Genomic DNA, 10,818 nt, shown 5'->3' on the forward strand with positions numbered 1-10,818 from the left:
TTGTTCAGGAGGCATAAGTAATGCCCTGATCCATCAACTCGAGTGCCCATTTTACGGTTCTTCCTGTGGCATCCTGGCTTTGGACGACGTCGTCAAGGGGGAACGATGTCACAACCGTCACCGGGTGTGACTCGAAGTAGTGGCGTAGCTTCCTCTTGGTGATGAGGATGGCTTATAGGAGCTTCTAGATTTGGGAGTAGCAGGTCTTAGAGTCAGATAGTACCTCACTGATGAAGTACATAGGGTGCTGCACCTTAAGGGCATGCCCTTCTTCCTCCTGCTCCACTACTAGGGCAGCGCTGACCACTTGTGTGGTGGCCGCTATGTATAGCAGAAGGGATTCTCCATCGGTTGGAGGAACCAAGATCGGGGCCTTTGTTAGAAGCAGTTTGACCATGCCAAGTGCCTCCTAGGCCTTGGATGTCCATTCGAAGCGGTCGACTTTCTTCAAGAGTCGATAAAGGGGGAGACCTCGTTCGCCAAGGCGCGAGATGAATCGGCTGAGTGCGGTGAGGCACCCTGTGACTCGCTAAACCCCCTTTATGTTCTTAATCGAGCCCATCCTCGTGATGGCTGAAATTTTCTCTGGGTTGGCTTCGATGCCATGCTCGGAGACGATGAAGCCGAGCAACATGCCCCTCAGCACCCTGAAAACACACTTCTCGGGATTGAGTTTGATGCCATTCGCTCAGAGTTTTGCAAAGGTTCGCTCAAGACCAGCAACGAGGTGGCCACCCTATTTGGACTTAACCACGATGTCATCAACGTAGGCCTCAATGGTCCGCCCAATGAGGCCTCCGAAGCATTTGAGCATACAACACTGGTATATAGCCCCAGCATTCTTCAGACCGAACGGCATTGAGACGTAGCAGAATGATCCAAAGGGGGTGATGAAAGACGTTGTGAGCTGGTCGGACTCTTTCATCATGATTTGATGGTACCCAGAGTAAGCATCAAGGAAGCAGAGGGTTTCACACCCTGAGGTAGAGTCGACTATTTGGTCTATGTGCGGCAAAGGAAACGAATCCTTTGGGCATGCCTTATTGAGACCTATATAGTCAACACACATCCTCCATTTCCTGCCCTTCTTTCGTACAAGGATGGGGTTGGCTAACCACTCTATACTTCTTTGATGAATCCGGCCGCCGATAGCTTTGCTATCTCCTCGCCTATGGCCCTGCGTTTCTCCTCGTCGAAGGGGCGCATGCGTTGTTTCACCGGCTTGGAGCCTGGTTGGATCTTCAAGGTATGCTCGGTGACTTCTCTCAGGATGCCTGGCATATCCGAGGGTTTCCACGCGAAGATGTCTCTATTAGCGTGGAGGAAGCCGATGAGCGTGCCTTCCTATTCGAAGGAAAGCGTGGTACCAACGCGCACCATTTTACCCTTAGTGCTCCTAGGGTCTACGAGGACTTCTTTGGAGCCCTCTGTAGGCCTAAACGACCCGGTCGACTTCTTGGCATCGGGCGCTTCTTCGATGACCTCCTCCTTGAGGGCGGCGAGCTCCCCAGAGGCGACGATTGCTGCGGCGTGACCGCAGCACTCGACCTCGTACTCATAGGCACGAGGAAGGAGGTGCCAACGGTGATGACCCCGTGGGGCTCGGTATTTTTAGCTTGAGGTATGTATAGTTGGGGACGGCCATGAACTTCCCATAGCATGGACGTCCCAGGATGGCGTGGAAGGTTTCGGGGAACCCAACCACCTCGAAGGTGAGGGTTTCAGTCCTATAATTGAACTAATCCCCGAAGGTCACGGGTAGATCGACCTACCCAAGTGGCATGGCCTGCTTCCTGGGCACGATGCCGTGGAAAGGTGCTCGGGTTGGGCGGAGACGTGTCCGATCGACGCCCATTTCGTCGAGCATCTTGGTGTACATGATGTTGAGGCCACTGCCTCCATCCATCAGTACTTTGGTGAGCTGCTTTGGGCCAATGATCGGGTCGACCATGAGCGGATACCTCCCCGGATGTGGGACGCTCTCTGGATGGTCGGTCCGATCGAAGGTTATGGCGGACTCTGACCACTAGAGGTAGGGAGGTGTGGCTGATTCGGTCATGTAGACCTCGCGGTGCGCAACCTTCTGACGGCGCTTGGAGTCGTAGGCCACTGATCCTTCGAAGATCATAAGGCAGCCGCCTGGTGTCGGAAGGCCATCATCCTTCTCCTCGGCGTCGTCCGCGGTGGGGATAGGGTCCTTTCCATGCTCCCCTTTGTTGGAGCATCCGGACAAGAACCGCCGTATGAGGCTGCAGTCCTTGAACAGATGCTTAACTGGGAAGGCATGGTTCGGGCATGGCCCCTCGAGTAATTTTTTGAAGTGGTTCGGAGTGCCCTCCGTGGGCTTTCGACCACCCTTGCGGTCAGCAGTGGCCACGAGCGAGTCCTCGCATCGTTGCTTCTTAAGAGTGCCCTCCGTGGGCTTCCGACCACCCTTGCGGTCAGTAGCGGCCACGAGCAAGTCCTCGCGTCGTTGCTTCTTATTCTTCCTTTTGGCAGAAGGATTGGAGGCGTCTTCATCGGTGCCCTTGTCTCGCCTTGCCTTGCCCTCGAGACAATCGAAGATCGCTCCGACCGCCTCTTCTCCTAAGGCGTGGCTGGTGGTGATGTCCAGGAGTTCCTTCATGGTTTCGGGCCCTTACGTCCTAGCTTATGAACCAAAGACTCGCAGGTAGTTCTTGAGGTCCCATGGGTTCCCAGGGCGCTTGTATGTGCCCTAGAAGTTCCCCACAAAGATCTCCTTCAGATCCGCCCAACTCTGGATTACGTTGGACGGTAGGTGTTCCAACCACGCTCGTGCCGAATCAGCTAAGAACAGTGGAAGGTTGCGGATAATGAAGTCGTCATTATCCGCACCACCGGCTTGGCAGGCAAGCCGATAGTCTTCGAGCCATAGTCCAGGGTTTGTTCCCCAGAGTACTTCGAGATGTTGGTTGGTGCCTTGGTGGTCGGTAGCTTGGCGGGAAAGCAGCGTTGAGGATGTGACGGCCTTCAGGGGTCGGGCGAGGCGGAGCCAACCCTTAGGGGCCGGGCGAGGCGTAGCCAACCTTCGGTCGTATGAGCAAGAAGTGTAGTTGCGTTCTTGTCTGTTTGGAAGCATCAATGTTTGATGGTTATTAGCTCCACCTCTTTGGGTACCCCAGTATTTGGTCCCCGACAACAAGTAACTTGAATTACAAAATGAGAGAAATCCTCCAAAATCCCTAATATAAAAAAAATCGCATGCATAAGGTTAAATTTCAAAAGGCATACGAAGTGGATGTCAAATGTTGAGGAGCGTGCGAACTCAGGGTTAAATATCAAAATTTCTCTAGTTAGCTAGTTTTGTACTGCAAGATAAAAGAAGCAGGTGCCTTGACGAAGAGGGGTAGTTGTTGAATACGTTAGTTTAATTTCATGTTGTAATTTTCTGAAAATTTTGGTTCTGGGACAAAGAAGAGCCCCTCTTGCGAGAGAGGTGCTTTGGAATGCATGCATGGAACCACGTGACGTCGTATACATACATATCATCAAACACCAAGTCCCGGGTCCATGTTTCTTGCCTTAAGCTAACCCAGTTTGAAACTTAGAATAACGAGACATCCCCGGTCAAAGTGAAAGGTGTAATTTGCTGGGAGCTACAGACTACACTGTGTACAAAGGTCCAAGCGTCCAAGCTTAGCTAGGGAAGAGGACGCCTTTGCTGGATGAGGATGACAAACGTTCAAATGAAATATCGAATCAAATGCTACAATGTAATACACAGGAAGAACGATGACCAAACAATAGATGGATGCAAAACATATAAGATGATGCTTAATCAACTTATTATAGTTTTTAGTAATTTATCAGCACCAGTAGTTTTTAGTAATTGGAGTCAAGTTCAATAACTTATAATTATAACTTTTTCAATGTATTTTATACTTCAGTTTATATACAATTTATCAACATAATTATTGGCGGACAAACATTTCATAACGATTTCTCAACATATATATATATATATAGCGCAACTTTTATATAATGAATTTACGAATAACATAACTTGTACATATAAGTTTTTGTTCTTCAACATCATTTTGAAAATATTTATACACAACTTTAAAAAAATTGTTGTAGACTAACTTCTAAATCTAAAATATACCAGGTTGATAAAAGAAGTCGTTTTGGACAAGGTTTAGATCAAACATTGGAATATAAATCATGAATAACTTTTAAGTTGTTGAGTTTGAAAATGTGAAAATCATATGAATAGATTTGTCTTGAGATATACTTTCATAAAAATATACATATACCTCTTTTCAATAAATATTTTTATAAAAATAAAGAAGTCCAAGTTATACTTTGGAGCTGCTGATACTGCTACTGGACATGGCGGTGCTGGCCGAGGTAGTAGTGGCGTCCTGGAGACCTGGACCTGGAGTTGCCGATGCTGTCGATGGCATCGTAGACGAGGTAGTAGCGGAGGTGACGCTGGACCCGCGCGTGACGCGTGGCTGAGGGACAGAACAATGACGTACGGTGACGCCCTGCTCCTCAGCCATCTCGACCACGGCGTATGCAATCAGGTCTCGCTTCTATAAGCGCGTCTGCTCATGCGGATCAGCGGATGGCCAGGGAAGGGAAGACGCGAGAAGCGGCCGTCGCCGAGAGACGCGCGCAAAGCTAGAGCCTGAGGCCTTCCACTCCCCTCCGTCCGACGACGTTCTTCCCGGCCAGTCGGCCACATCCATCCGTAGGCCCTCCAGCTTGCGCACCGGATCTCCCTCCCACCACCCTCTCGTCCTGGCTTGCCGGTAATAAGCTAGGTCAAGCCTATCCACGCCGCGGTCCAGCACGTAGCCACGTAGATAGGGACGGAGCGCCGGGCCGCAGCCCGCAGCCATACATTATGGCTGACGCTCCGGCCGGGCTGGCGGCGGGGGAGCGAACGGGTGAGAAGGGGAACGTGGGACTGCCATGCACGGGCACGGCACGCAATAACTCAGACTCCAACTCGCCCAAGCAAAGGATGAACAACGGAGGTTCGTTCGATGCAGTTGACGCGGATGCGTGATTGTTCATTTGTTGGCACAGTGGACGACGTACGGCCTAATTGGAGTCGGAGCCGTCGATCATCTCTCAATCAATCATCAAATAAGTAAGGGAAGAATCCAAGAAACCAGAGCATACGTGTTGTTGTTATAGTCCAACATGCCGACAACAATATATATACTCCGTATCTCTTAGCCGCCGACCGGCCTCTCCACGTAATAAAACGAAATAAGGCCCCGGAATCTTCAAAATATTGCATCGGCTTCTCACGACGACGATATATAGCTGCTCTTCGTACGTATCTGATGGATCAGAACACCCAAAGTGACGCCTCGAAGTACAGGTATATATACGCTACTATATATATCTTTGTTAAAATCGTAGTTCATATCTTTATCTTGCAATTTCACTATAGCACCTTTTTCGATGCAATGTACCATATTATTGTTTTCTGCTAGCTGCATGTATGATGTATCTGATCCGATATGATACGGCAATGCCCTAATAAGCCACGTAGTTTCAGGGACCATTATATGTGCATCGTCTTCTCTTCTCAATTAGTGGATGAATCTTGAATTGTATATTAAGGGCACGTTTTGAAGGGCTTCTCATTCCAAAACACCTTTGATTATTCGAAAATCTTGATATGCTTCCGCCAGGTATGGTCTTATTAGCAGCCATGGTCCCACGAGGGAATAGGAACGGAAACTTGTTATTATTTTATAACGTGGGAACATAAATATTTTTGTTCCGGGACGTGGACGTTCCCGGAACATGGAATGTGGTCATGTTCCCATTCCCAGGCTACTAAGGGTATGGTAGCTTGAAGTCACAGTTAGGAGAAACCCTCCCAAACTATATAGCCCCCATAAAACTTCAATTTTAGGGGCAACGATAATGTCCTAACTATAATAGTGTGGGATCCAGTGTAAGTCGGAAATAATTAATTGGTGCAAGTCCCACATCATCATCATCATCATCATCATCATAATAATAATAATAATAATAATAATAATAATAATAATAATAATAATAATAATAATAATAATAATAATTGCAGCCCCAAACAAATTTGTTGAAGATAGGAGTGGGAGATTTAATTGGTTCATATTCCTATATGACCGTGTAACAAGCTTATTATTATTACTGGCTATTTGTTGTTTAACTGCATGTCCCTCCTACCTGGTAGTAGTAGGGATTTTTTAGCAATTATTAGCTTCTAGAGTAACGGGGTGTTTATGACAGCTCCACAAACTCTACCGTAGAGCAGCTCCACAAAAAACCGGAGTTTGTGCGTGGAGCACCTCTTTAGGTGCTCTCACAACTTCACCCTTTTATGTGGAGCTGAAACCGTTTGGCTGAAAATATAGAGCGGAGCTGAAAAACGTGGAGCGGAGCAGTCCCAAACACCTCTTAAGTTGTGGAAACCATTATCATTTTATATAATTATTACATCACTACTAGGTGGTGGCTTATAGTATATGTCTAATTTGCAGACGAGGACCTTGGAAGATTGTGTTTAAGCTGAGAGGAAAGAAATCTGGTATATATGTTAAAGACAAGCTTGGGACACGCAAATACGGTCACCAAGATGAACTACTCAAAATGACATCATTGGGTCGCGAAATAATGCAGCGTGTCGGGATGAGAATGTTGAAAGACAAGTATGATGATCTCAAATCTAAGGGGTTGCTACGGTGGGTAGCCTATAAAGAGGAACGGGCTAACATTAACCGTCTGATAGACTCTGTTAACCGGTCCCTTGCCATATACAAGCATCGGCGCCTGCAAGTAGGATTGTACTATTTGGTGCCATGTGCAAATGTTTACGATATTGACATCAAGAGTCATATCTTGCGGATGCCCTTAAAGGAAGCTCTAAAGAGGCGAAGGCTAGACATGAAGAAGAGGAGAAAGATTTTAGCTAATTCGAACTACAATGCTCCTGATACGACTGTGAATGAACATGTAACCGTTGTCCGACAATCAGTATTTGGGTCAGAGTGTACAAAGAGGTTGTTACTGTACACCGTAGCTTCAATAGTTTTAGGTTGCATTATTGTATTCTTCTAAGAAGATTCCTTATTTTGTGGAGGGGGTGTAATTTTGTTACTTTGTGAGAAGTGCACCGGTGTGCACGTTGATTAATATATGGTTTGTTTTTAAAAGGGTTTTGCTACGGTACTCTTAAATAGTTGTGGACCGTTGATTTGGATAGTAATTATCACATATTACCTCCTACAATGAGGTAATAGAAGAAAAAATATTTTTTTTGAAATAGGAAAAGGAAGCAATTAGGAATTATTGATTAGATATTTGGATCTAATGTGCATGCACATATGCACGCTGCGTGGGTCATATGGATATTTTTTTTAGAATTACACGGTACAACGTGGCACGGCCTCGTGGCTCTGCCGCCACCCTGCTCGCCGCCACGCTGGCACTCACGGTGGCCAGTCTGCGTCCGCGCGACGGAGCACGCGCAGGGGCAGCCGCTGCTGTGGTTCGGGCTAGGAGGAGTGTTCAAGGTGGCCCTATTCTCCGACCTGCATTACCGCGAGGATACGTGGACGAACTGGGGCCCGCGTAGGAAAAAACGTCCGACCGCGTCATGGCTGCCGTCCTGGACGCCGAGAACCCAAGTCCCCTCCCAGCTTGCCGACGCGTACTTCCGTCCAAGGCAGGGCGCTAGAAAGCAAGAAGAAAGGGGGAGAAGATGGAGAAGACAGGTGGGCCAGAGGAGGTGACTGATGGTTAAGCAAACCATCAGTCACCTGCCACAGGGACACACCCATGAACAGAGAAGACGGGTGGGGGTGGTGACTGATGGTTAAGCAAACCATGAGACATCTGCCACAGAGACACACCCTATAATAATTTTATCAGTGGCCAAACATTTTATTAGGATTTCTCAACATACCATATCTAGCGCAACTTTTATATAATGAATTTACGAACAACGTGACTTGTACATATAAGTTTTTGTTCTTCAACATCTTTATTTTTGAAAATATTTATAATTTTTTTTGTAGACGGACTTCTAAATCTAAAAAATTGTTTATAGTATGTAGAAGAGACATGGGTTGTTAATATGAAAATAAAAAAGGAATGAAAGAATAAAAGGAGAACAAAAAGAAACTGAGAAATAAAATTGCGTGGATGTCTAGTGGGACCACGACATATAGCTAAGGATTTGTTTGGACCAACTAGAACTAAAATTTAAAAGTTCATGTGCATAAAATTTGGTCTAGTGTTTTTGGATACTAGGACTAAAAGTGAATTAAAAACGAGTAAAGTACCTATACAAAAAATCATTTGCACCTTTTAGTCCCTATATCACCGTATGAGTTCACCTTTGCCAACTAATTAATGAAATAATTGCTAGTAGAATTGAAAACTAAAGATTAATTCATTCTTTATTCACATGTTTGGATATCATGGACTTAATTAACACAACTAAAATTTAGTACATGGTAAGGCCCTAAATTGGATTTGTAGTACTGCATTTAGCTTCCGTCATCGAGTGCCTCGCCTCAAGTATCTTCCGTCCAGTCTATAAAGCAACGTCCCCATCCCCAGTCCCCTCTCTCGCATCGGCATCCCACTTCCCACCCATCTGCTTCCGTCTCTGCCATCCCACCGCAGTCATCCGCCTGACCCGTGCCGCCCTCAGCCCATGGAGAAGTACCCCGCTCCTCCCGCTGCACGAAGCCGACCCCGCGGCAGCGCACATCCGCCGGCGCCGCCGGCGCGCGCACCCTCGCCAAGATGGCGAAGCCGAAGAAGGTCGGCGTCATGGTCAAGGAGGGCGGGGGCACCGAGGTGTTCATCGTCGAGAAGCCCATCCGCGGCGGGGAGCAGGTTCTTTCAGCGCCGGTCACCCGCTTCGCGGCTCTCGTGAGGGAGGAGGAGGCGGCGGCGGCTGAGGAGGCTCCACAGGCCGTCGACGGCGTGGCCCCGTAGGAGGAAAAAGCAAGCCGGTGGTGTGACTAGTTATCTTCATACGCTACTACTAGTATTATAGTATCATCTGCTGAGTTTTATGGTATCTCTACCAGTACTGTCATGTTAGGGACTTAGGGTGGATGGATCTGAGTTTGTATGGTGATTGATATATCCTTTGTCATCTGAGTTCGTGTATGGTGACTGTTACGTTAGTATCTGTCGTCTTTGCCTACTATCCGTATGTTGACGATGATTCTGGATGAACTGCATGCGTTTGATTTGCGGCTCTATCTTTGATTCCGCGTTTATATTTCGTCATCCATTCAAGTGCGTAAGTATAGTTGCTCTATTGAATTTCGTTGGATGGACTTAATTGGATGTGCATCCGTATTGCCAGGTCTAGTGTTGTTCCGATCCATTGTACGCATCCAGTTTTATTTCCCCACCACTACACTAACCCGCGGAGCGCTTTCACGGAGACGGCAAAGCTATGGCGGCCCTGGCCCGCGCGATCGCCTGACGAAAAGATCAGGCCTCTCCATCGCTGCCGGATCGCTAGACGAACTCGGCTCACGAAGCCTCTCTCTACACCGCGGGTCCTGCAGTGCTGCCTTTGCCACCGCGGGTCCCATCGTTTGGAAGCAGGGCTGATTAGCCCAGGGTGTGTTTGTTGATTTGAACGAGTAAACGTAAACTATAGCCAGAGAATCCTTGGGCTAACAAAAGCACTTGCTTTCCCGTAATTCTTTTTTAACAAGGAAAAAGAATATGCGAGCAAGGAAACTAAAACAAGTGCACAAATTAAAAAATATATATATCAGAAAAATAGAAAAAAAAATCAACGAAAATTATGAGAAAATATAATATACGATGAGAAAATTACTGCAACAAACTTATTTCAACCAAAAGAACTGAAATAAAATCAATACCATGATTAATTGATAAACATAATGACAAGAATACCCATACATTCGAGTTACAGTAGTTTCATAGTGTATCAAAAAAAAAAAGAGCAACTCCATGGAATGATAGCACGTGTAGCATTGAATTATCCAAGGCAATTTAACAAAATCCATCACCATGGTGGAAAAGAAGATTTGTACCAAAGAGGCTCAGGCGGTCCGGCCTCGAGATCTCGTACGTGTCGCATGCTGAACGGCCGTATTCACGTACGTGCGAGCCGAGCGTGCGAGAGAGGACGAGACGATCGAATCGAGAGCGTGCTGCGCTGTGCCATTGCCATCCATCGTCGCCTGCGCACGGCAACGGCATGCATGCATGCTTTCCCCACCACCAACCCGCGGAGCGCTTTCACGGAGACGGCAAGTGCGTACGATACGGTGGTCCGCGCGCGACGCCGAGTGCCCGGCAAAAGGAGTCTTCGCGTCCGCGCTCGCCCTTGGCGGGACGCGCGCCTGCATGCAGCAGTCCCCCGACCAGCTGCTCTCTGCTGGCGCTGGCAGTCCTCCCTGCAGCGCCTGCAGCCAGCCCCGGGCGGCCATGTGGCCTTGCTACCTTTTGCAGCCATACGTGTGGCCTCTCCCCAGCGGAGAGATGAGATGAGACTGTTCAACTGTTGATTCAAACTGGAATTTGCACCGTACGTGGAGTATGTGTCCAGGTCCGGATGATAACGTTCAAATGGAAATGGAATGCTAGGCGGTTCAAATCGAATACTATGCTTAACCAAGAAACTACATTTGATTATCGAACGAATTTGATTGTTGGGGGCTTTTGCATAATATTGTCTTATTATTCTGCAAGTAAACCACGCATGATTTTATGTCTGGGTGTTGACATGCATGGAGCGACACATGTGCATGGCAAGCCAACTCTCAACCTAGCAGATCTGAAACAAAG

Source organism: Miscanthus floridulus, chromosome 2 (assembly GCF_019320115.1).
Source record: "Miscanthus floridulus cultivar M001 chromosome 2, ASM1932011v1, whole genome shotgun sequence".
Lineage (NCBI taxonomy): Eukaryota > Viridiplantae > Streptophyta > Magnoliopsida > Poales > Poaceae > Miscanthus > Miscanthus floridulus.